Source organism: Dromiciops gliroides, chromosome X (assembly GCF_019393635.1).
Source record: "Dromiciops gliroides isolate mDroGli1 chromosome X, mDroGli1.pri, whole genome shotgun sequence".
Classification (NCBI taxonomy): domain Eukaryota; kingdom Metazoa; phylum Chordata; class Mammalia; order Microbiotheria; family Microbiotheriidae; genus Dromiciops; species Dromiciops gliroides.
Genome location: NC_057867.1, coordinates 42764629 through 42790531, shown reverse-complemented (window position 1 = coordinate 42790531; position 25903 = coordinate 42764629). Strand labels below are relative to the sequence as shown.

The following is a 25903-nucleotide window of genomic DNA, read 5'->3' as shown; positions in this document are numbered from 1 at the left end:
ACAAGGATATAAATACTCAAGTGAGATAGCATCTGTCCCCTCTGAGCTTCCATACCACTAAAGGGATGACTGCAATGTATGGCGCAAACATGAGATTATGAAGCCAGCCAGAGATGTGCATTGGAACCAGGCAGGGGTATGCTAGCAAAAATTTCACAACTGGCTCTTTGAAAAAATATTGAGACAGTTTTCAGTTTAATATGCATTAATAATATCTTCTCTATCACCAACTTAAGTCTACCCAACCAAGAAGACAATAAATTGCTGATTTGTAACATTTACTGATTTCCAGGGGGTAAATGCACATATGGTAAATTGAGCAGTTAGCTCTTGTGATACACCATGAGCTGGCTCCAACACATCCCAACAGCCAGATTGGGGAGCTCTATGAATGCCATCATGCTTTTAACTTCTTCCAGCATACCCAGTCCATGGGGGTTGTCTCAGGAAGGATATCTGAAGTGTGTCCCAGCTATTGAACCAGTGGGCTCTGGGTCAGAGTATCATAAGACTTTGTGGTCATCTAGTATTTCTTCACTGTGTGGGAGGTGGGGTAGAGATAGAAAGATAACTCCTATACAATCCCTGCCTTCAAGAGCCTTCCAATTGATTAGAGCAGGTAAGGAGGGTGAAGAGAAAGTGGTTAGTAATCAATCAAGGGGAGCCACTGTTTCAGAAAGTTTGACAATAAATGGGAGATGAAAGTTAGAAGAGAAGCTTGAGGGATGGACAGTCAAGGGAGAACTCTTTTCTGGTTGTTATAAAGGGGAGACATGATCAAGATTGCAGAAAGAATGGGAAGAAGTGAGTGAAGATTGAGGGATTAAAGATGCAGGCTAGAGACAGGCTGATTGATGAAGCAAAGTCTGAGAGGAGACTGAAAGGGATGAAACTCAGGACACAGGTGAGGGGGCAGGCTTCAAAAGGACTCAAGTTGTGCTCACTTTGGAACGATACAGAGAAAATTAGCATGGCCCCTGCACAAGGATGACACGCAAATTCGTGAAGCATTCCATATTTTTGGAACACAAAGTTTTTAAAAAAAAAAATGTCAAAATTTGCTTTTACAGGGGGCAGCTAGGTGGTGCAGTGGATGGAGCACCGGCTCTGGATTTAGGAGGACCTGAGTTCAAATCCGGCCTCAGACACTTGACACTTATTAGCTGTGTGACCCTGGGCAAGTCACTTAACCCCAATTGCCTCACAAAAAAAAAAGAAAGAAAGAAAAAATAATGCTTTTACATGTAGGCATGGAGAAGACAAGCTAAGGAAGATCACTTTGGTTTGTGCTGATCTCAGACCAGGAGAGCCAGATTGCCCAGTGAGAGAGAGTATGGTTGGGGTGGGCTAGACTTGGGGGGTTTGAAAAGCATGTAAATGGCTTGGAACAGCCAGTCTGGGGAATGCAGTATCTAACTGTGGCCTGTGGCCCAGGGGTCCTCTGCAACAGTACAATTCCAGCGAAATCTCTAAAAATAAAGGTTATAACGTATGTTGATGTCTGGGGTTTTCCCATATACAGGAACCTGTTCATATAGGGGGAACAGCATCCCTTCACATAATAGTACTCAGTGTACAGCATGGATATCTGGAATGGGATAGCTCTCTGCCACAGAAAATATATAAAATTAGAGGGGAATAAAGACATATATAAGAATATGGGGGCCAGCTAGGTGGCACAGTGGATAAAGCACCGATCCTGGATTCAGGAGGACCTGAGTTCAAATCTGACCTCAGACACTTAACACCTACTAGCTGTGTGACCCTGGGCAAGTCACTTCAGGTCAGGTCCTCCTAAATCCAGAGCCAGTGCTCTATCCACTGCACTTCCAATTGCCTCACCAAAAAAAAAAGAATATAGGGAAACAAAATTATTGAAAGAGATTATTCAGCTACCTGAGTGGGTAAAGACCTTTCGTGAGACTGCCTACCAGATATTTCATATGTACCTTAGATCTGTATTGTCTGAGCAAATGACAAAAATGATTGTGGAAGATTGGCAAAGGCCAGATCTCCTTACCTCTTATCACATGACTGTATCCCTCTGGCTGCAGGTGGCTTTTGTCACCCCTGAGATTGATGCCCTTATTGGAGTTTTCTTCCTCTGGGCTACCCATAACCAACTTAGGAACTCAGGAGCTCTTGAATTCTGGATTAACCTTGAGGTAATTTGTAAGGCCATAAACATCTATTCTCAGGCTTACTAGCTTCGGAGCTATGCTCAGAAAAGGAAACAGAAAGGAAGAACGCAGTTATGCATTGGAAGATCCAGGAACTTCTGTGTCATGCTTGTCTGGGCAAGCATACGTCACCCCGTGTCATGGGCTTTATGCAGTAAATTGCCATTATTATTGGAGGGGGAGGGGGAGCTAGGAGTGAAATCACTCAGTGTCCCCTCATCCCCACTCCTTGATCGAAATCCCCCCAGTAGGGAAAACATGCCCAAAAAGAGTTTCCCAAAAAGGGGGAGATGAGCTGCTTCCAAAGTGGACTCATAATACACAGCAAAGGGGAGGTTCCTCTATATCCCCTGTCATTCTCGAATCATCAAGAGGCAGTTCTAGTAACTGGGGAGTCATCAATCATCCTATAAGTATTTATTAAGCAGTCAGTAAACTGCTTAAATTAAGCGTGACAGGCACCGTGTTGGGTTCTGGGCTGGGGGGTACACATTCAAATAATGAAGTGATCTCTACTTACAGTGAGCTTCCATTCTAATGGGGGAGATAAGTACACATAAAACATACAGCATACATGTACAAGTGTAAACAAAATAGTTAAGTACCAGGCAATTTGGGAGGAGGAGCAATAGCAGTTGGGGGAAACAGGTGATCAGGAAAGGCCTCCTATAAAAGGTGGTGCTTGCATTTCATCTTAAGAGAAGGGAGGAACTTTGTGGGGTAGAGGAGATGGGGCATATTCCAGTCACAGAGATGGGAGATTGAATGTCACGGGTGAGAGGCAGAGATAAGGCCAGTTTGGAAGCAGAGTGCAGTACAGGAAGGAGAGTAATGTACAATAAAGCTGGAAAAATATGTTTGCAGCCAGGTTGTGTGGGGCTTTAAAAACTATACAGACAAGTTTATATTTTATCTTAGAGGAAACCACTGGATTTTATTGAGTGGGGGAGTCTCATGGTCAGATATGTATTTAAGGAAAAATCCGTTGGCAATAATATGTAGGGTGGGATAGAATGGGGAGAAATGATGCAGGGAGACCAACAAGGAGGCTGATGCAGTAATCTAGATGAAACATAATGAGTACCAGAAGTAAAGTGGTAGCTGGGTAAGGGGAGAGAACAGCTCAGATCCAAGAGGCATTGTGGAAGTAGAAAGCAAGATTTGGCAACTGATTATATTATGTGGGCTAGGGAATGTGAGGGGTTGAAGATAATGCCAGGGTTATGAACCGGAAACACCAGAAACATGGTGGTACCTTCAGTAGAAATGAAGGAGTTTGGAAAAGGCAATGCTTGGAAGGAAAAGATAATGACTTTAATCAAAGTACTTAAAGTAGGTCCTTCTAGCATGGTACATATCTTTCCGTAAGGAACATATCCATCACCATGAGAGGTGTGCCAGCTCAACCACTCAATAAGGGGGTCATACTGGTCACCTCCTGCTACAAAAGGAATAGGGGAATAATGAAAGGATTTCTGAGGAACAGAGAGGGCCCAGCTGAAGTTTCATGGCATAGATTTGTGGTGCTACCAGTTTATCCTGGTTTAGTGCCCTTCTGTAGCAACTCTCAATAGCCCAGAAACACATCAATCAGAAGGTGGGCAGTACCTGGAGCTGGGAGTTATCAAAATGGATTCAGTGGAAGGTCAAGTGATGGCCCTTGAGTTCTATGTTAGGTAGGGTAGGAAGTCAGGTCAAAAGGGGGTTGATGGACTAAGAGAATAAAAAAGGATCATGGGCTTGAGGAATTTGGTTGGGGAAGGAGTAGTTTCAGTAGGAGCAAAAGTGGGATGGGCAGAAGGATTAGAGGTAGAGTTTACAGAGGAGAATCTCAGAGTTCAGGACCTTGCAGGGGAAACAATTTTCAGGAATGACAGGTCCAAGGTAAGGCCTTGCTGGTAGATTGCCGAGATGGAGTGGAGAATGAGTTGGTTGAGAACACTGAGAATGACAGACTGCGAAGACAGGGAAGAGGGACCTGTGACCCAGGGGCTGAAATCATTCAGGAAAAGGGTTGTCTTGGGGGTCAGTAGAAAAGAATGAGGGAAAGTTGGTAAAAAGAAGGGAAAGATGGTGGGGACTTCCAAAAAATAAGTTGTTGGGTACCTGTGGCAGGGCCATGGTCCAGAAGCAGCCATGGGGAGCAAAGAGGTGGTCAGCTCCTCCTCTCCAGAGGAGAGGGAGGAGTTGCCTCGATGGGAAAGGGGTGCAGAGAAGAGGTGTCACTGGGAGTAGAGACAAGAGGGTGTGTGTGTGTGTGTGTGTGTGTGTGTGTGTGTGTGTGTACACAATGCAAGGGACTAGTACGGGGAACTTGTGGAGGGGGGTATGAAGATGGAGGTGAGGATGGTGAGGATGGAACTAGGCTGAATGGAGAATAGAGGAGTAGTTGTCTCTTGTCAGCCAGGAATTTCGGGAGTAAATCCAAAGGACCTCCTAGAAATGAGAAGCACTGGGGAGTCACTGGAAAGAAGCAGCCAGCCTAGCCTTCCAGTTAGAGTGCTGGTGTGAGAACGGCTCCCCAAAGCACCCTCTCTCTGCCCAGGTGTGACTGATTGCAGTTCCGCTGCTGGAGGGCTGTGGCCACGGGACTCAGGGGTTCCTGGAAGTTTCTGTCCAGGTGCAACTGATAGCAATCCTGCTCATGGAGGAGGAGAACCTTGGCCGGAGGGGGTTCCTAGAAACTTCTTCCCAGGTGTTCCTGATTTCAGCCCTGTCAGTCAACGGAACTCTGGCCCTTTTGGTGGCAAACTGGGGCGTGGGGGTTCCTGGAAACTTCTGTTCAGGTGCAGTTGATTGCAAGCCCGCTGGGGACTTGGACGCAGTTTCTGGAGATTGCTGACCAGTCAGTACAGGGAGGACTTGGGCATTCCAGTGAAAAACAAGCGACTCTTTGTGCCCATTCTTTCACCATCCACCTCATCCACTCCAGAATCATCAGAGTCTCTTCCTCTTCGGGAGAAGAAATCGTCGGGTTTTCCCTTGGAGGAGGTCTCGGGACCAGGTAACGGAACGGATTAAGCCCTTGCCGGGAGGTGCGACCGTAAACATCCCGTGTGCCAGGGCCATGTCCCCCCCAGGTCCCCTCCCAACCTTGCTGTCACAGTGGACCCTCCCTGTGTCTGTTGCAATTACACTTCAGGTAGCAAGAATTGACAGGAAGCAAAAAGGAAGCGGAAATGTGAAAAGGGCACATTTCTCCCCAGAATGATGCGCGCAGGGGTTGGAGTGTGGTCCCTATAAGGAGGCCGAGCTCCGAAATCAGTGTGTAAATTACTCCTACAAGAGTGCATTCTTCCTACCTCCTTCCTTTAACCCTGATCCCTCTCCTTTCTTTCTATTCGCTTCTTCAGTCTATACCACCTTCAGCTTCCCCCTGATTGCTGACACTGGGAAATGGGGTTCAATGAGATGCTCATAGAGTAGGCAGTGCTAGCTCTTTATTTCCATAGGATTGTGTGTCAGTTTGCATGGGTGGATTTTTCTTTTCTTTTTTTGGCTTTCTTGCTTCCTCTCCCTCTGAAAGACGGTCTTCTTTTATGGGTGGTCAGTTCATTGTTCCAGGCTGGTTTCCCTTGCTCCTTTTCAGAGACCACTTGTTATTTGTGTATACATTGTATGTGTGTGTATTAACATATACATGATATACATATACGTGTGTGTATATATATGGTGTATTATCCGTTCCTATTAAGTCAGGATGGCATATACAGAAAACATCATTTGTGTTCAATTTGGGGGGGAAAGGGAAAAGGGCTTTTTCAAGCCTAGGGACTTTGGGATAGCATCGTTAGACTAGAAGAGATGAATTACCTTTTCTTTAACCTGCTACTAAGGAGAAGAATATATTTGCAACTACTAGAAACTTTTCATCATTATATTCTGTGTGTGAATGCAGTACACAGATTTGCAGATTTGTATTGTTATGGGACCTGAGGAGGGCCTAATCTCCTAAGACTCAACCCATACCACCTAAGTTCACTCAGTCAGAGATTGCCAAATATTTAACACAATTTGAACTGAATTTCAAATTAAAAGGGGGGAGTGGTAAAGAAAAGAAGTATCAGATTCTTAGTAAAAAATCAAGGGATCAATAAAACTTCTCCCATTACAACTGATTTCCAATTACAAAGCCAGTAATGAGGGGCCTTTTCAGTTCAAAGCTGAAGAGCTGTTATGAAGTATGGTGCTTATGGGAAGGTACTACCCATGTTTCCATCCATTAGAAGCTCACCAGGAGAATTGAACAAGCACTTATATCTTTGGATAAGCTAAGAGAACTAGACGTTTAAGGAAGAAAATGATCAAGTGAAATTTTATGACAAGAAATCCTTGATGGTTTGATGCGGTTTTGCCTACATCAGAGAAATTGGACAGCTGTATACCGCACTGGGGAAACCATAATGATGAGCTGAGAGAAAAATCAGAGGCCAAGGCAAGTCCTTTACTTTGAAGAAATCTTGGAGAGTCACTTTGACCTGCTCTTCCCTGGACAGTTCTCTCTGTTTGTTGTCTACTTAAAACTTTGGAGATGATGTTAGACTTTGGATAAAGCTTGTCACTAAAAAATCTACTGTGTGGTGGCCACTGCTGGCATCTTAGACCCTCTGTGCAGTATTTCCATGGTCCAAGTCTCACTTCATTATATGAAAGAAAAACAAAGAAAGGATAATTTGCAGAAAACAAAATATTACCATTGGTGAAGTAGAGAATAATTTCATTATTTACACTCTTTATCTGTTCTCAACCCTGCATATGTATCCAAACCTTTTCTGGGTAATGTGGTACACTGCCCTGGAATGTGAGATGCATTTTAAACTGTGTTACCTGCAGACAGTGCCACAATACTTAATTGTTACTGCTCAGATATTCCAGTGGCTCTGTGGTTTTGTGATGTAGGTATTCCCTCTGCTGATAAAGATTAGAAGCCATCCATGCTTGCCCATCCTTTGTGCCTTTTGATTTTCTGTAATTTCACTACAGGGAATTCATTCCAGTGTGCTGTAACCTTCCTGGAGCTCTCCTGATTGCCCAGGGGTAGCAGTGGAGCATTGGTTATACTTTGCTCTTGCCAAATGAACCACTAATCTTATTTTTCAATTATACATTTCTTGGAGATCTTCCTTTATGTGATTTCTCTGATGTCATTTATAAGGTATTTCATCCTGTTAATATGCCCTGTGCACCTCTTCATTGCCCTTTGGGTAATCCTAAACTTAAGTTCTTGAATCTAATGATGTATATTTAGGCCAGAAAAGTTGGTTTCTCAACAACCTGCTAGAGCAGGAATGGATTGGGGGTGGGGCAAAAGGGGGTGTGGATGTGGATGTGTGTGAAATTACAGGCTACATTACATCACCCTACTGGAGTGCTAGTTTGTAGGAAGTTGGGGAAGAATTATTCCTGGGAGATGTTAACAACAGTGACTAGACCTAGACTGAGATCTTCTAGTTCTGTGGTTCCCACCAGCCTTGAATGATACTTGCTTATAAGCAGAGAAGAATTTCAAAACAAACACCATAATGGATATTTTATACAAGTCGAATAATTGATGTGCATTCTTTATTACAGAGATGGTGAAGTTGAGAGAGTAGCTTAATGGAAACTCAGACCACCTGTGAATTCTATTGACCCTCCTTTGCTGTCTTGCTGTGTGTCTTTGGGTAAGTCAATTTCTTTCTCTTAACTGCCACAGTTTAGTTTTTATAAAGTATTTTTAAACAAAGGCTTGTAATATGCTAGTTTTTTTTTAAGCAAAACAAAATACCAAAGAGGATTTCAGCTCTGTCAATTTTCCTAGCTCTGTAATCCACACCTAACCCAAATCTCAACCAAATTCTCTCCCTAGACCAAATGCTGAGCTGATTCATGAACCTAACCTGAATCATTGTGCTAACTGGTTGTAACCCTATTTCTACCCCTCGAACATTGAGGACCAGAAGGGGAATGCCTCATTACTTTTGCTTCTTTCCTTCCTCTTTCACACTTAGCAATTCATCCTCCACTCTTCCACTTTGCATTTACACTCATGCAAATATCTAGTTGTCCCCATTTTCAAGACAGCAAATCCTAAGAGGGGCACACAGATTTTTCACATTTTCCCCTTTATTGATGCACTCTTTGGTTGATGCAGCCTTCTCAAATTTAAGCTCTCTGGCATTGTCCATTCACTGACTACAAGCCTTTGTGCTGCTTGATTTGCCTTTCCCCAAAGGAGATCAGAACTAGAACGTAGTGGGTGAGCATATAGGTGCTTCAGTTGTATGTGCACTTCCCCCTCTTAACTGAAACCAGGCATCTATAATAACAGGACTGTCTTTTTTAAGCTTCCATTTATTAGCATACAAATAAATTGTGTTTCTTTAACATGCAATTTGATTTTTTGTACACCTTCTCATAAACAATTTTTGGAGATTTATCACTTCACATATGTTCAGTTGTCCAAGAAAATATGGACTACAAAGAAATACAGAAGGTACTGGAGTTTGTGCAATTTACACTTTTATGGTCATCATTGTCTTTGATCAATTAATCATGAGGAAAAGAACCTGACAAGCTGGAGAGTTTATTGAATAGTGATGAGCTGAAAAGTTAGGAATATTGCAAGCCAACTGAGACTTGTTTGATAAAATCAATCATTTTGAAGAATGCTATTTTTGTTAACTATTTCAAGTTCCATGACATGGTAAAGTTAAAAGCTATAAAGAATGGGGGGGGGCGGATAATCACTACTCCAATTCATCCTGAAAGTGGCTGAAATTATCAAATTTAAACTGTTAAATTATGAGTTAGAATGAAATTAATAAAATAAAATGTTTCAGAACTTGTATATTTTAAGTCAAATAATGAATTTGCACTAATGAAAGACGTATTATTGGTTCTAGAAATACATGTTCCTTGGCCCTCAAGTGCTACACATACATGAAAATACGTGCTACACATACATGAAAATGGTGTCCTTGGTCCCTTATCAGTGGGGTGTGCCCTTTCAGTTGTTTTTTTTTACAGGAGTGGAGATGGATTTCATTGTGTCTTCAAAACACTATCACTCATCCTTCCTGATCAATGATACAACTTGTTGAGACAGCTGACTAAGATGGAGGGTAGTCTGTGACCAGGAAACAGAATTTTCTTGGGCCATCAATAAGTGACACATCTCAGGATGAAATCAGCAAACATATATTCATTAACACTGTGGTGTTCCAAACTTCAGCATATTATGCTAGGAAGTTACATGGTGTATTGGTCTATTTAATCCCTACACAGTGTAGCCTTAGGCCTATTCCATGTCTCTGGCTGTACTGTGTGACATGTAGGTGTCACACTAAGGATAGCGAGACCTAAGTGGAGTAAAAAATAGATTTAGACTTCAGGGGTAGAGCCAAGTTGGCAAAGTAAAGAAAGCACCCAGCTGAGCTTTCTCCCAACATTTCCCTGCAAACAACTTTAAAATTAATGCCTCAAATCAAATTCTGGAATAGACAGAGACAACAAAAGGTAAGTGAGATATTCTTCTAGCCCAAGACAGCTTAGGAGGTTAGAAAAAGAAATATGTGCCACGGAGGTAGAGACTATCCAAAAGCCCATGTGGATGAAATACCAGTGTTAGAACCAAGTGGTGGCAACAGAAGCAGCAGCAACTTGAGGAGCTCTCCAGACAGTAAGGGGACCTGGCAAAATTGGATGGAAAGAGATGACAGAACCCCCAGTGCTAGCACAGGGACACTGGCAACTCTACTGCCGAAACCCATCTCTGGGTGACGGTTCAAGAGTGGAGTGGAACTCTTTCAGCCAAGGGGGAACACAAAACCTGAGAGGCAATACTGCTTTTGGTCACTAGGGAGCAGGGGTCCTGAGGAGCTAAAAATATTTGAATTGGTAAATAAGTGTCAAACCAAAGCTTCAGTTTGATCATTTTAAAAACGAAAATACAATTTTTTTCTGGAGACAAGGGTGTTTGTGTTTTAATGCCCAGAAAGTAATTCAGAATTCAGAGAAGCTTCTTTGAAAAGGAACAACATACTCTTCAATAGATAAAAATGATTTCCCTGCTTTAGAGCTATGTGTTAATTCTGTATGTATTTAATATCTACACATATTTCAAATGCTGTATTGTGTACTATGAGAACCCAAAATGTAGAACATTCATTTCTTCCACATGTAATAAGCATCTAGGTATGAGAAATGAACTTGAGCCAATATTCTATAAAGCATTTTAAATGCTACTGATTGCAAAGCAGAGCAAAGGAATGACCTGTGTAAATCAGAGTCAATGAGGGAACACTCTACAGGGAAGAGATTTGAAAAGAGTTTTAAAGAAAGTGATGGACATTTCTTTGAGAGAGATGTGAAAGAGGGTAGAATTTGACCCCACATGGGTAATACCTTCACATCATTATTGAGTCAGAATGATTAGAACATATTTGTGCTTTGGGTCATTTCCCTTTTCTGCATGCATACCTGTTTTTAAAGTCAAAGGTAGCCAGCAGATCCATTGGTCTTGGAATACTGGGCAAGATTATTGAATTTGTCCAACTAGGCTCCTAAGGTTCTATATGTTATTTTGGTATCTGAAAACAAGGAAATGGTATCCTTATTTATTTATTTTTTTGGTTACTGCTTGCCAGCATTGTATAACTTTAAAATGTTCATAGTTACTAACATCAGTATTTTCAACTTTAAGAATGTAGTCATCCTTGATGATAACATTGGGAATAAGAAATATATTTTCAGTCTATAAATAATAGTTTTGTTTATATTTTCAGTTCAAGCTAGATGTTTGACATTCAAGTCTTCACTTTTACTTTTTGACTCCCAAGGAGTAACATATATTGTTGTCCAAGAGTTTCTTAGAAGGTAATGTAATAATTGGAAGCAGGATAAAAGATGTAATAGTTTTTACATTTGATATTTGTTCAGATAAATTACGTTGAGCCTTTCATTGCCCTTCTTTGCACTAGTGGCTGTTCTGCCAAAGGTCCTCTTTAAAGCAATGATGATGTATCTTTATCACTTCTTCGGGTGCACACTTGGACAATTATTCTGTCTGCAAATGTGATTATCTATACCTAGATAAATAAGTAAAGGAGTTTGTTTTTCACCCTGACTAGGACACTGCAATTGTGAAATCATGATTTTTCAGGAAGATAATTTAAATTCCGAATTTCTTGAGGAAAATTCATGAATGTGAAATAGTCTCTGGCTCTGGTTTGGGTGATAGAAGGTTAATTTGGCTTTGTTGACTTTTTATGTATCTTTTTGCTTTAAACTAGCTTGTAGTGGGCCAGACCTGACATAGGCCAGTCTACTAGTTCAAGTTTGAAACTGGAATGGAATGAGATGCTTGAGGCACATGAACAATGAAGAAGGTCAGGTTTACTTTATTTATAGCATGGAAAAGATATTCACTAAAAATGCAATGCTTAGGCAAATGTGGACCCACCACTAGCTAATTTCATGTATTTCTTATCCCCTTCTCAGATAAACTCCTTAAGAAAACTATGTCTGGGGCAGCTAGGTGGCACAATGGATAAAGCACCAGCCCTGGAGTCAGGAGGACCTGAGTTCAAATCCGGCCTCAGACACTTGACACTTCCTAGCTTGTGTGACCCTGGGCAAGTCACTTAACCCCAATTGCCTCACTAAAAAAAAAAACGAAAGAAAGAAAGCTCTGTGCATGAGACGCTTCTGCTTCCTCTCCTCTGGCTTTCTTCTAAACACTCTGTAGTCTGGCTTCTCAACTCGTCAGTGGATTGAAACTGCTCTTCTCAAAGTTACCAATGATTCCTTAAGTGCCTAATCTCATGGTCTTTCTCAGTCCTGCTTCTTAGCATTTGACACTGTTAATCACCTTCCTTCTGAGTGCTCTTTTCAATAGGTTTTTGTGACTCTGATCTTTCTTGGTTTTTCCCCATCTGTCTAATTGTTCCTTCTCAGTCACCTTTGCTAGTTCTTCATTTGCATTATACCCATTAACAGGAATATCTCTCATGGTCCTGGTCTAATAGAAATCTGCCCATATTTCAGATCCTTCTAGGGCAAAAAGAAAACAATATCTGCGACTCCTGTTCCCAAACTCACCGGTTTCAGAGCTTTCCCTGCCTGCAGGGAAATCAGTTTGAATACTCAATTATACTTTCTCAAAACTTCATACGTTTTTAGGAGTGCTTTCTATCCATACCAGTTGTGCCCAAGTGAATCAGCAGAAGTGAATAATGGTCATCTGGGCTGAAAAATCTTTAGAGGTTCACTATCGTCCTGTGAATGTTATTTTGGTAAACAAATAGCTACCTCAGTGTCCTCATCAGCAATTTCCTATGTGAGATTTTAAATTGAATTCCTAGGAATATGTTAAGCTTGTGTTTAAAACTGAACTCATCATCTTTTCTTCCAAACTTTCCTATTTCTTTTTTAAATTTTGAGTTCCAATTTTTTCCCTCCCCTACCCAGTAAGCAGATAAGCAATATGATATCAATTATATATCTGAAATCATGCAAAACATATTTCCACATTAGCCATATTCCCAAAAAAGCAAGAAAAATAAAGTGAGAAAATTATACTTCAGTTTTCTCCTGGAATTTGTCATTTCTCTCTCTGGAGGCAGATAGCAAATTGTCTTGAACCATTGTCTTGATCAGAGTAGGTAAGTCTTTCACAGTTGATCATAATATAGTATTGCTGTTACTATGTACAGTGTTCACCTGGTTCTGTTCACTTCACTTTATATCAGTTCATGTCAGTCTTTCCAGGTTTTTCTGAAACTGTCCTGCTCATCATTTCTTATAGCACAGTAGTATTACATCACAATCTTATACTACAACATGTTCAGCTATTCCCTAATTGATGGATATCCTCTTGATTTTCAATTCTTTGCCACCACAAGAAGAGCTGCTACAAATATTTTTATACATACAAATCCTTTTTCTTTTCTTTGATCTCTTTGGGATACAGACCTAATAGTGGTGTTACTGGATCAAAGAGTGGACACAGTTGTGTAGCCGAAACTTGATTACTTCTTTCAAAGGTATACTGTCTGGGGCAGCTAGGTGGTGCAGTAGATGGAGCACCGGCCCTGTATTCAGGAGGACCTGAGTTCAAATGCGACCTCAGACACTTAACACTTACTAGCTGTGTGACCCTGGGCAAGTCACTTAACCCCAGTTGCCTCACCAAAAAACAAAACAAAACAAAAAAACAAAAACAAAAATCAAAGGTATATTGTCTTCTATTCTACCAGATTTATAATTTTGGCATTATCCAAGATTATTCATTCTTCCCTACCCCACATATCCAAGCACTTGCTGAATTTTAGCATTCCTAATTTCACAACCTCTCACCTAATCCTTTCTTTCCATGTAGTTCAGGCACCTTTTATTTAAATGATTTAATTACCATCCCATTGGTCTTTCTGCCTCAAGCCTCTCACTTCTCCAATCCTTGTACGTGTGTCCTGAACACCCAGACTGTGCCTGGCAATAGTAGATGCTTAATAAACAGTTGTGTATTAATTAATAGATGAATGCCCTGGGAAGACAAGATAGTCTCTACTGCTATCTGGTCAACTAGTAGCTGGATCAGTATTCCACATCAAAAAGCCACAAGCTCCAACTACTTGACTCTTCTTTTGCCTGGTCTCTATCGGTTGAGCTCTCACCCGATTCATTCAGGTGAGTCATCTATGATTCTAAGTCATTCTTTTGCTTTTTTTTGTTATTTTTTTTGTTTTTGTTTTTGTGGGGCAATGGGGGTTAAGTGACTTGCCCAGGGTCACACAGCTTGTAAGTGTCAAGTGTCTGAGGCCAGATTTGAACTCAGGTACTACTGAATCCAGGGCCGGTGCTTTATCCACTGCACCACCTAGTTGCCCCCTAAATCATTCTTTACTGGAGCACAAGTAGCTACTACCCCCTCATAGAGGTCAGACCCGTCCTCTTTAGGTAAAGCTTCACTCAAGTATCAGTTAGACATATATTTTGGTGATCATTCTCTTGCTGTGCTGCTCATTGTATGAAGTGAATTGTTGCACTTTCACAGTGTATTTTTACAGGATATTAATTTGTCAAAACTCCAACCTTTACCTTTATGGCAATGTAAAAATCAAATTACTACCATTGCTAACCAAATGGAGAAATGAGCAATATCATACATAAACTTACTGATAGTCAAATAAAAAGCCCAATTTGTGAACCTTGTTTTCCAGTTGTCAGCACGCCAAAGAGATTGAGAATTTGGTTTGCTGCATTTCCGAGGAACAATACTCTTTTGAATTTCTGGTAGTGATATAGAAAGGGGGAAGGGGGGGGCAGTTAAAGAAAAATCATTACTTCTCTCTGGGAAAGTGGCCAAGTATTATTAGAATTTAATGGAAAAGGGAAACACCACATCATTTGACTGCTATTAAGTTATTCAGTCCTGTCCAACTCTTCATGACCTTGTGGACCATGGCATACAAGCACTGTTGATGGGGTTTTCTTGCCAAAGATGCTGGAGTGGTTTGCCATTTTTTCCTCCAGTGGATTAAGGCAAACAGAGGTTAAGTGACTTGCTCAGGGTCACACAACTAGTAAGTGTCTGAGGCCAGATTTGAAATCAGGTCTTTCTGACTCCAGGCCCAACACTCTACTCTGAGCCATTTAGCTGCCTCCTATATAATTTTACTAACAACATTTATTTTCCATGTGCCTATACCCTTCAAACCTAGTCAGAAAAAGTCTCCCATCATGCTCACCTATTTATTATCTCTTTTTTGTACCCAAAAAATGTTTTTTTTACTTTATTTAAACATATTAATCCTGTTTATACTTTGACCATAGAAATATGCTGAAAATCTAAATGTGTTGCATTTATCCATTGTAATCACATAGGTAATGCCTAAGATCTTAAAACAATTTCTGATCAAGTTTCTATACTTACAGAAATATATTACATCAAGGTACAAAAAATTCCATGGCCTTTTAGTGATGAATTCTTTAGCTAAGCTCTCCTACTTCAGTTGACAATATCATGTATCTAGATGGTCCTTAGTCTGGTGTGCTTCCCATCTACAGTGCCAGTAACAGTAGCATGACTAGAACTATATCTTGGGATGGTTCCCATGGAGAATCAAGTGATGGAGTTGGCAAAGTTGTTTGTATCATGCGTCTCAGTATGCATAATTCCATGGCTCATTGGGTCATTTCCTATTGTAGTGCTTGAGATAATCATCTACAAAATGACCATGAAATGATTTGTAGATTATGTACTAGCATTTGTTGCAGAAGATGACAGAGAATTTCTACAAAGAATTCAGTAAGACCCACCTAATTAAATCAAGATGCCTTGTAATAAATAGTGCAAATGTGGACATGGTAGAGGAAAAAATCATGTTGGGAAACATGGTTCAAGAATAAGATACAAAAAAGGACAAAAGCTTATTGACTACATGGAAGACTCACACCTATACATACACACACACACACACGTGTGTGTGTGTGTGTGTGTGTATAAAAATAATGATAACCTTACTTGAGAAGAAAATATGGAGGGACTCGACATCATGAGCACCAAAAAAATGACATTTATTATATTTTAAAAGCTAGAAAATGACTGGGTACTGACATGGGAGTCCTTTCCAAACCAGCTGTCTTTGTACAGTCAGGCTGCTGCCTTGCTAGATCAAAAATAAAAGTCAATACCAAATTAGAAGAAAGAATAAAAAGAAAACAATGAGGCAACTTCTCCCTCATTTATTTGGACAGTTTGTTAACTCTGAAAAATAGGAAATAGATTAAGGAGCAGACATTGACCAATCTATAACCATTTCTTAAGCAAGTTTTTAAAAAATGTCAATTGTCATCATGATGCCAAAAAAGCCTCAAACTCAACTTAGGTGGCAAATACTTGTTCTCCTTGCCAACTGGAGCAGTATTAAAGCCAAAAGAAATACTGGCTTCGAAATTAAAGTAGATCTTATGAACTTAAAATGAGGATAGTAGAAGAGCAGTATTATCCCATAAAGTAGTAAGAAGCCATGGGGAGGGGGCAGGGGAGAAACTCATAGCAACTTTGGTAAAATGCAATCATTTAAAGCTATTTTAGTGTTCGATCAGAACTGATGAAAAATTTTAAAGTATCTGTAAAGATTTCTATAAACAAACTCTAACAGTTTATTTTCCATCAATAATGATAAAGCTATCACGTGTGGATTCAATAATCATAGTTTATGATCAGCAAGTGGAAATGACACTAAGGAAAACAAAGGTCAGAAAAATAAATGGGATTGATTAAACATAAACAGAGGCAGTCCCTGCTAGAACCAGTACAGTGTTGAAGGCATTGAGTGTCACTTAAGGATTGGATATGAGTCAGAGCCACAAAAAAGATGAAGAGTTTATTTGAACATAACCACAGTCAAAGAATGTGAACAGTTTTGAACAGAAAAGAATTGCAAACTAATAACAATATGAAATAATGTTCTAAGTTAATAATAAAATGAGAAATGCAAATTAAATCAACTCTAAAGTTTCGCCACAAACCTAGACAATTGGCAAAGATGGCAAAATATTGGAGAGGCATGGAAAAATGTTGAAGGAAGTGGAAAGATAAGTGCGTAGGGGAAAATCTTAATGATGAAAAAATGCCAGTATATGCACACACACATACGTACACACATGTGTATATACAGATATCTACTCATATGCATATGTATGTACACACATACTTTAAAGTATCCACCAGGCAGAGGTTGAGGCTGCCTTCTTTAGTTTTACCCTTGAATTTTTGGTGGAGTAGGACTAGTCAGGTAAATGAGGGTGGTGTATGTTGCAGGGAGTACAGGAGGGGGATGTTGTATGGATCATGATGATGGTAGAAAATTGGAGTATGCAGTTTCAGTAGTCCTATGCAGGCCATTCCTCTCCAGAATATTGCCCACAGTGGATCTTGATTAGAATAGAGGCTGTGCAAGATCTGAGGTCTGGTGTAGCCCCTTTTCTAACTGTCTCATTGGTATTGGGCACTTGTCACAGAGGCCTCATTCACATAGAATAGAACTTTACTCTTTTCATTCCTATGCTTGGCATCATATAGGTACAGTTTTACTTTTAGAGAACCAGGGAAGAGAAAAAGATGGAAGAAAGGGAGGAAGAAAAAGAAAATGAAGAGAAAGATGATGAAGATAGCCATAAAATTCTCAAAATAATACATTATACATTATTTCCCCCCCAAATTATACATACTATATGTGAATAAAATATGTATGATTTTTGTGACTCCCATAACAATATATGTATATAGTATATAATGTTACTTTGGAAATTTTACAGATTTCTTCCATCTCCTCTTCTCTTTCATCTCCTCCTCCTCTTCTTCTCTTCCTTCTGGCTCTTCCCTGATCCCTGAGACTGTTACATGCCAATCATAGGGACTTATAATGTGAAGTTCATTGACTCCCCTACATTTCCTCAACTGTCTTCCAAGGAAATTAGCTATTCTGTTTCATTTGAATGGGGTATATATAAGAAAAGCTCAATACCAATGAGACACTATGAAGGGTATTGCACCATGTATTAAAGGATCTCAAATCACACAGGCCGATGTTCTAGAGAGGAACAACTTGCATGAGATAATAGTAACTATACATACATATTCATACATCACTATATATTGTTTTATACTAACATATATTCCTAACTTCCAGTATGCGTATTTACATACATATATATGTATATATGTGTGTGTATGTATGTATATTTGCATGTGTTTTCATAATGCTCCTAACTTCGAGTATGTTCTCCATTGTGTTAGCGGGTCAAGTGGATACAGTTACTTTCCTGTGAGTCATTGTTTACTACCCAGGTCTTGACTCTAGTCATCCTGTCACTGATCGTGGCATTGCCCTCTTTGTCCCAGGCGAACCTTTTAACCACCTCTAACAAGTGTCGCAAAAAAGGTAGTTTTTTAAAACAAGTTTAATTAAGACTCAAAGTAGAGGAGTCTCATAGGCCAGCTCAGACCCCTCCTAATATGCAATGAAATTATAGGGTATCATGCAAGTGGATAGACTGTCAGAAAGTATGGCCCACCCACCATGTAGCTAATAACTACCAGAAAAGCATGAGAGAAGTGATGAAAGATCTAACAAGTCAAAATTCCTAGGAAACTTAAGCACTCTTTACAATAAATGCATGCCAATAAAAGCAGGCTATTTGATGGATCCAGTAGAACCTCCTGCTTTATTATAAAAAACCACTATGGTAACCAGCTGATGAACATGGCAAAATCATAACAATAGTGAATCAGTTACAGGACCCAGTGCTTCCATTTTACTCCTTCGGGGTGTTGACATCCACAAACCCTCATTTTCTTTTCTACTGGTAAAGGGTAAATGTTTTTAAATCCTTCTCGTAAGGCCAGTTTTTAGGGGTAACCAGGTTCTCTGGCCTCCAGGTGGCACTTCGTGCTGGAATTTTGTCACCCATACCTCTGTTTTAAGATTGAAACTTACTGCACATGTGGTCACTCCAATTTTCTTCTTCACCCTTCAGTACTACAGTGTGGGTCATCCTTGTCTAGTATGTGCAAGGGTATTTTGTACCTCATGGAATGGACCATGTGGAATAGCTTATGCCATCTCATCAATCCTTCAAATCTTTTAGCATGTGTTTGTTTTGCTGAGGGCACGACCCTGGCTCTTTTGTGCTCCAGGTACTACCCCTGTCCTCTCACAGCCTCTTCTTTGAAGCACAGCTTAGACCAGTATATTTCTGCAGGATCAGAAGGAGCATTTCCAGCCCACCTTTTGTAGTTGTTTGACCTTGCTTCTTTTCTGAACATAAAAGTCTTATTCTCTGCAGAACTGCTGGCAGGATGAGAAACTATCAGTCAATTTTACAGATGCTACAAACACTTCAATTCACTACAAAGTTAACAGTATCATAGTAAATCTCACATTATGGCCTCTATTTCCAAATAATTGACTTAGGAACAAGGATTATTTAGGCCCATGCCTTGAACGCGATTGGATTGGTTGGTTAGCAGACGGGTCCATGGCATAAAAAACAGGCCTAGTGACATCACAACACATTCCATCTGCTGAACTTTTAAAGCACAAAAACAATATTATGGTATATTTAAGCCTAGGTCTGAAGTGCAAGAGGGGGAAGAAAACATCCCAAGTCAGACCAGTACCCTTTTCTGACCCTTCCCACATCAGAAGTGATTTTAAATGTTTAAAATATTTTTGATAGAGGGCACTCTTGCTACTGGCATCTGCAGCCACTGAGTTCTTTATGAGTGTATATCTCTCCCTTTCCCCTGCCTACCCCATACATATTTAGACTATTCTTGGATTTCTTCCCTCCAATACATAAATCATGTTTCTTTGAAAAATGGAAATTAATATTGGCCTACATAAAACAATTAGGGGAAAATCTGTTGCAGTAAAAATTATCACATACATTTTGAGGTAAAATGACTTTTGGATAATCAAGTCTTTGAATATTGTGTATAGGGTTAGATGTTGATCTAATATTGAGAAGAAAGGCATCAGACTCATGCTTGAAGGATTGATATTTAGGAATCTTATGAGACAAAGAACAATGAAAATATTTCTTTAAATATAATATTCAATTTTCTCTGATTAATATAAATATTAGCTGACCAGTCTCAAAATTAGCAACAATCTCGATTCACGATGTGTTATATGTAATATTCACGTGCGTCTGTGACCGGTGTAGAATAAACCCAGCACTTGAATTCTGAAAAGGTTCAAAGAAGTTTCTGACTGTTAAATGTTTATGGTATCACGTAAATGGGGTCTTGAAGAGGGAAGGAGATTCTCTAGGGTGGGCTGGGGTAAGATATCTGGGTGGAAACAGCAATTCTGAATGAAAATTCATAGTTGGGTGACCTAGTGGAGTAGGCTGGTAGATTTCAGAGAGTTGGACTACATGTTCCATTTCACTACCTAGTGAAGCATCCCAGGTGGCTCCAATACAGACAACATTTCTCCTGTCTGAAGACCAGTGGCTATCTCTATATTTTCAGAAGCAAGTGGAAAAAAGATGACATGGATGGCTGACACTTAAGAAAAGGATTCTTGATCCTCATCCAGTACATTGGAGAAATTGTTTCAAGCCATTTTATTCTTATGTAAAGATTAACCCCCAAGTGCTGCCATTGTCAGGATCTGCTTGAATAATCTGCCTAAGGGCTGCTTCATGTTTTCATCCATCTTTTCAGAAAAGGGGGTGGGGTGAAAAATATTCAGGATGGCATTTGTGTCAGAGCTCTCTCCTTTCCGTCATGCTAGTTATGTTTCTTGCCCCTTGTTCTTTTTTTTCTTCTTTTTTTAATCTTTCCATATAGCAAATTCACTCTCCCTATTGCACACCAAGGCTCTTGTTAATGAAAATTGATTTTTGTGCAAGTTACATAGGAGAGTCGTGTACTTCCCAGCATATAGTAAGTCATTTCTGAGTATAGCCTCAGAGAGAGATTCACATCTAGATGTGTGCATAGAATTACATGGAAATTCTAATGGAAGCTCAGTGCTCCAAATGAGTGCAGAATAGCTTCACTAGCCCTGCCTGTAACTCCCTAATGTCTCATTGGAGCTATTTTACTTGGAGTCTTTTGTTGGGGGAAAGGAGGGTTATTTTTTGGTTTTTGGGGGGTTTTTTGAGTAAGGGGAGAGTGTTTGGGGAGTCACACAAGGGTTGGTACAAGAAAGGTCAGGTTTGCTTGGCTATGTTCCTAGCAAAACATGTTATAGATTAACTCCAAGACACTCGGATATTAGCAAGCAAAAACCAAACCAAAACAAAACAAAACAAAAAACTGTGAAGAGAATAAGAATAAATAATATCAGGCTGTTTTGACATCCTTGACATTACGTTGTTCTCTTTGTTTTGACATCAAAAAGTAGATCAGATTTGCAGTGTTCATTACACCAATTAGCAGCAGCTTGTCTTAGTAACAGAATGTACCATGTTTTATATACACATGCAAGACAAATATATCAAGTAGACTATGGCCAGATCTACACATTTCCTTCATTATGAGAATGTATTGGTTTTTCCTTTTTTGTCATTTTTTGTTGTTACCTTGACCATCATAAAGCACCAACAGCCAATGGGAGAGGAACAGATTTTGCATAAGGCAATTATGAGGTTGCTTTATGAGGATGAAAATGAGGAAGTGAAACATTTTTTAAATTGAATTTAGTGTCATTCAAGCCAGGTGCATACCATCACAGATCTTAGGTTCTTTCTCTGTAATCCATCCCATGTAATTCACATGGTCTAAAGAACTAAGGCTAAGGAAAATTGCCATTCACTCCAGTAGAATATTGACTGATTATAATCATTCATGTTGATTCTTTTTCCCATTCTCCTTTTCTTCACTGCCCCTACTCTAGGAAAACAAACATACTTGGTTTCCTTTGACCATATTTTGATCATTCCTAGAATGATAGAATCTTTAAGTTGGAAAGGTCCTCAGCAGCTATCTAGTTCAATCCATAACTGAATAAAAATGTCCTTCACAACATCCCTAAGAAGTGTTCAGCCAGGATAAAATACTGGACCTCCAAGGCCAGATAATGCATTACCTACTGTGACAACTCATTCCCCTTTAGGATAGATCAGATGGTTAAACGTTTTCCTCATATTAACCCAGTGCCCCTCTCTCATCTCTACAATTCCTTCCCATCTCTCATTTATGCTCTATGTAGCCATGCGGTCTAAGTCTAATCTTGCTACATGATAACCCTGCAGTTCCTGGAAGACCATCTTTCCATTTTTAGGCTAGACATACTGAGATTCTTCAACCAAATCCTTACAGGATTCAATTGAATCCTTATAAAACGTGCTTCCTAGTCCCGATTACCCTCTTTCTGACCCTCTCCAGGTTACTAATGGTTAGCAGGTCAGCACTAGATATCATACTTAGTATGTTTACTCATATCACTTTAATTCAGTTAACTTTATTATCATTCAATGTACAAGTCTCTCTTTTGTTTGCAAGGGTATTGTGAGGGACTTTTTCAAAGGCTTATTTTCATTTTGGTTGCTCCAGTTTGGATTGTCCTCTCCACTAAATTTGTTCCCTTTCACTCTCAAAATATGATTCAATTATCTTTTTTAGGTAGTTTCTTATTAATCCACTCCAATTGGTTACTTTTCACCCGATATCATTTCACTTTTGATTATTGATTGTTGATTTTAAATATTAATTTAAATATTAAATTCATGTTTTTCATTTGTGTGTCCCTAACAAAAGCGGGGATGTCAGTCTCTAATGGTCCAATCTCTCTGATGACATGGTCAGTGGATGGGTGGAGGTGTTGGGAGAAGATCAAAACAGAGAAACTACTCTCTCCTCCGCCTCCTTTGGGGATTTGGTTCCAACAGGAATCCTCTGAGTTATAGATCTCATGATACTTGATGGGTTCACCTGTTGACTGGCTTGTTATCATTGAGTACCCTTTAAACTGTAGGGACCAATTTTTAATTGGGGAGTGTTAGCTAGGCAGCTTGCCGCAATATTGGGGCAAGGAAGGAGACCAGCAGCTTCCCTCAAAACAGAGCAGGATTTATTTAACAAGAATGAACTTAAAAAAACACAAACAGGATCAGTAGGATTAAGGGAAAGGAAATAAAATGGGGAAAGGGAAAATGATACAACCTGAACAATACCACCGCCGAGGAATCAGCTGAGAATACACAGCAGCATCCTGTCACCTTCTAGCTTCAAGCTAGAATGGCGAAAACCTTCCCTTCTTCCCAGCAGACCCCAGGCGGACCACACACAGCCCCCAGCCAATTGGCTGGCCACTCTGACAGTCACATGACTGGCTTCACTGGGCTTCCAATCATTATAATTTTGCCAGGCTCATATAGGCGGTGGCGTGTGGTGATGACATGAGGTACCAGCGTCATGGCGACGGCTACAACTAGTGGGTGGGGCACTGTGCAGCTTGTGGAGCCCCAGGCCAGTGCATGCACCAAGGTTTGTTTTTTGTTTTTTAATTCTAACCAAAAGATGGGGTCAAAAACCCCTCAAATAACAATTAATTCTTTACATTCCCCCCTTTGTTTCATCAAGAACCACAGGGTGTTTCCTTGATGGAACAATAAATAATAAACAATAAATAAATAAAAAACCAGAACATCATAACCGATGCTGACAAACAATACACTAATAATAATATAGGAAAGGGAAAATACATATTACAGATGATGTAAATAGTAACAGAAGGAAAAACAAAAAACAAAAATGTCCATTTAAAGTCCTTAAAGTCTTGTCTTCAAAGGAGGGTTGAGATGTCATCAGGGGAACTGGACTCTGGTCTGGATTCTGGCTGTCTCTGGAACTGCTGGATTTTCATTAATCTTTAGCATAGCATTGTCCAAAAATGTTCAAATTACATAATGAAAATTCTTCAAAATATACAAAACAAATTTAAACTTGATATATACAGCATATTTGAGCCCCCCCTTTGGAGGATATTAATATCCATACGCAATACAAAATTGAGACAGTTATGACATTACTAACACTTTTTACCACTATATGTCTGGATCAAGGCCAAATTTAGTTATGTGTCCATGATGACGCCTGAGAATGTTATGGAAAGGTTACCATACTACATCTCATGGTGCATAGACATCTAATAATTGTGCTAGGCCTCAGGTTGATGGGTTCTGACCATACCACCAGATTGAATGAAGAAGCCAAGTTAAGTTAAACCAGGTGCATGCATTAGGGCTAACATGACACCAGACCATTTTTGGAGTGAGAGAGGAAGAAACTGGACCATGTCCAGCAATTGTGCTCTACATAGCCACTCTCATAAGCAAACTATGGACTTCCTGAATGTATTTGGCCATTCTCTCAGCCTCCATCAGGGTATCTTACATGTACCTGACTCTACTCCTGTTGTGCATATATTCTCTCCAGGGCCTGCATCATGGAGTTGAACAATCTCCATCAAGCTCATTGTAAGTGCAATTAGTCTTTGAAATGATAAGTTTCCATAAATCATAAATCTCGTATTAATTTTACCAAAGACAATATGATGATAAAAATGCATACTACACTGCATAACTTAGGATATACTTGAAATATATATATATATATAATCCTAAACCATACCCAGAATATACATAGTCGCAATGACATACAAATGGTAAATGAATGTAAATGGCTGATATTATTAAACATTGTTACAGGATCTTCATTAAGCAAGTAAACCACATCATTTTGTCCATGAATTCTCTATCTAGTACGATGACAATAACAAATACTTGAAATGATAAACAATTTATCAAAAGGAAATAAAACCTCAGTGAGACTCAATATGTTCATTAATTGTCTTATAAATCCAGCAATAAGGTTCAATAACCCTTTCTAGAAGACAGAGCCATGTGCTCTTGGTGGAGAAGTTCTTCACCTGTAGGAGGAAAAGCTTGTTTAAGGTAAGAGCTTATAATTCTAGAATTTGGGGTATACCACGTTTTTTAAACTGGTTCCCTAATTCTCTGCATGCCAAAGTGGCAGGGGTTTCTGAATCATCATTGATTCTTCTAATGCTGTCATAATGACCATTATGGTAGAAAATGTGGAGTTCTTTAGCTTTGGCTTTGTCTGTGCCAGAAATTTGCCATAGAGGTTTATTTAACTGGTGAATGATTACATTCAGTTGGTTATGTTTGGCAAAGGCTACAATCGCATCGTTGTCAGCCCACGTACCAGCTTTTTTCAAATCAGCAACATATTCTTCAAAAGGAGTATCTGTTTCTATAACAGACCCAAAGTCTTCTTTATGACTGAGAATATAATTAGCAGTTTCTTGTCTGTTTGAGATGGGATCATAAAAACCTCAAATAACAATTAATTCCTTACAGTCCCCATTGCCCCGTTCTGGGTCATGGATCCAAGGCCGAGAGTAACATTCACAGGGGAACCTGCCCTAGCTGTGTACTGAGCTAGTTGTAATCACTGGAAATACAGCTATGTGACTCTTAGCCTAGCAGCAGAACAACAGAAACTTGATTCTAGCTTTTAGCCCCACATCTAAACATGCATTAGAATAATGAGGGCAGGAGTCCCTAAGCAAAAGGAAGCCAGCAATTCTGTCATCCCGATACCTGCTGAACCTCCCAGTGAGCTAATATTTTATAAACATTATAAAGTATATAAAAGAAAATAAGATTAACCAAATATAATTTTAAAATATTTTATTGCATTCAAGGTACAGAACCATTTTTATATGATTAAAGATATTGTTAATAACAATGCTATTGAGTCAATAAACATTATTACTAATAGTAACACTTTTTAATGAAAGCAATGTGACTGAATATCCTTCATTATTTTTGGCCATATATTGGTTTAACTGTTTATTCTGAGGTGACTTTAAGGTCTGATTCTCGGTTTAGTTTATTTTAATTTTTGATTTTAATGTCTGTCATACCTGAGAAAGATACTTCACAAAGATACATATATCCAAAGAGAGAAGTTCGTTGTTGGCCGTGTTCACTAAATCATGATACTCATTTTTCAGTCCCATCTCCAATTGGATAACAGATTTCCTTCTTGTGTGATGTCAATTAGTTGTTGCTGCCAATTTACCAGAAACTGTTTCATTTTTAAATTTTTTATCAATGATCTTCAGAACTTACTGAAAGTCTTCATTTGAACGATTTTAAAATAGTCTAGGAAATTGTTTCCAATTTGTTTA

The 25903-nt window shown here is 39.5% G+C and overlaps 1 non-coding gene across 1 annotated transcript; it reads left to right on the top strand.

Annotated features, from left to right (window-relative positions):
* Positions 1-917: 917 nt before the first annotated feature.
* LOC122734220 lies at positions 918-1022 on the top strand. The gene has a single exon (XR_006354026.1). It is a non-coding gene; the product is annotated as a U6 spliceosomal RNA (small nuclear RNA).
* The last annotated feature ends 24881 nt before the right edge of the window (positions 1023-25903 follow it).